Source organism: Cryptomeria japonica, chromosome 9 (assembly GCF_030272615.1).
Source record: "Cryptomeria japonica chromosome 9, Sugi_1.0, whole genome shotgun sequence".
NCBI classification, from domain to species: domain Eukaryota; kingdom Viridiplantae; phylum Streptophyta; class Pinopsida; order Cupressales; family Cupressaceae; genus Cryptomeria; species Cryptomeria japonica.
Genome location: NC_081413.1, coordinates 572473533 through 572474955, shown reverse-complemented (window position 1 = coordinate 572474955; position 1423 = coordinate 572473533). Strand labels below are relative to the sequence as shown.

The following is a 1423-nucleotide window of genomic DNA, read 5'->3' as shown; positions in this document are numbered from 1 at the left end:
TATGCATTCAACCCTGTTAACTACTTGACTACACTACGCTTTTGAACATAGGCGATCCTACTTGCAACCACATTCCGTTCTTTGTTGAGCTCTTGTGCACATAAAATCTGAGAGCAAATATATCCAGCAAGATCAATGGAGATAGGAAGAATGGAGATCCAAACCCTATTGGACATGTGATGGTATAATCTTTGTGATTTCATTTGATTTGCATTGTCTTAGGTAATCTTCATATGTTATGGTGGATCTTTGTTTTTGTTAGGCTAGGGTTTTGTGGTTGAATTCATTTAGCCTTTCAATATCGTTATTATTGTTATTCATTTTCACCATAAACAATAGGTATTGAGCATACAAAAAAAATAAAAATGATGAATTAACTATAGATATTCTTAGTTATACTTATTCTAATGATACATCGTTCATCATTTTTATTTAAACTATTGCTCGAGCCAGATGATCAAAATTGATATGTCTTGTTCTTTTGGGGGATACATTCATTCATAAAAATCTACTTATCCCAATAACAAAGAAACTTGACTTGAATGATCTTATATTACAGAGGCTAAATTAGCTAAAGACGTGAGACATAATTATTATGGTCAACCCGCTTGGCCCAATGATCTCTTATATATTTTTCTATTAGATATTTTGGTACTATTGTATGTGCCATAGGTTTAGCAATTCTAGAACCATATATGGTTGGTGAACGAACAAATCCATTTGCAACTCCTTTGGAAACATTATTCGAATGGTATTTTTCCCCCATATTTTAAATACTTCATACAATACCTTATAAATTATTAGATGTCCTTTTAATGGCTTCAGTACCTGCAGAACTATTGATAGTCCCTTTCTTGGAGAATGTGCATCAATTTCAAAATCCATTTCATCGTCTAGTAGTTATGATAGTATTCTTAATTGGTATTGTAGTAGCTCTTTGGTTAGGTATTGGGGCAACATTACCTATCGATGAATCTATAACTCTAGGTCTTTTCCAATTTGATATAATTTGCAATATCTTAATATAAGAGAGGAGAGAAATATTTTGTTTATATATCTAGGGAGTCATTGCTTTACATATGTATGTATATGTATATATGTATATTTATACATAGGTATATGTATGTATACATACATATACATTTATAGAGATATATATGTATACATATGTATATATGCATCTATATCTATATGCATATATATAAATATGTATATATTATATGTATGTACATATACATATACATATGTGTGTGTAGACACACACACGCTCACACAACATTAAATTTAGGTCTCAAAGAAGAATAAGAATCTGTAGATACAGATTCTTATTGAATACACACACACACACACACACACACACACACACACACACTTGTATATATATATATATATATACACACGTGTATATATGTATATACATGTG

The 1423-nt window shown here is 30.4% G+C and overlaps 1 pseudogene; it reads left to right on the top strand.

Moving 5' to 3' along the window:
- Positions 1 to 468: 468 nt before the first annotated feature.
- On the top strand, positions 469 to 1028 carry LOC131062852 (cytochrome b6-f complex subunit 4-like; annotated as a pseudogene).
- The last annotated feature ends 395 nt before the right edge of the window (positions 1029 to 1423 follow it).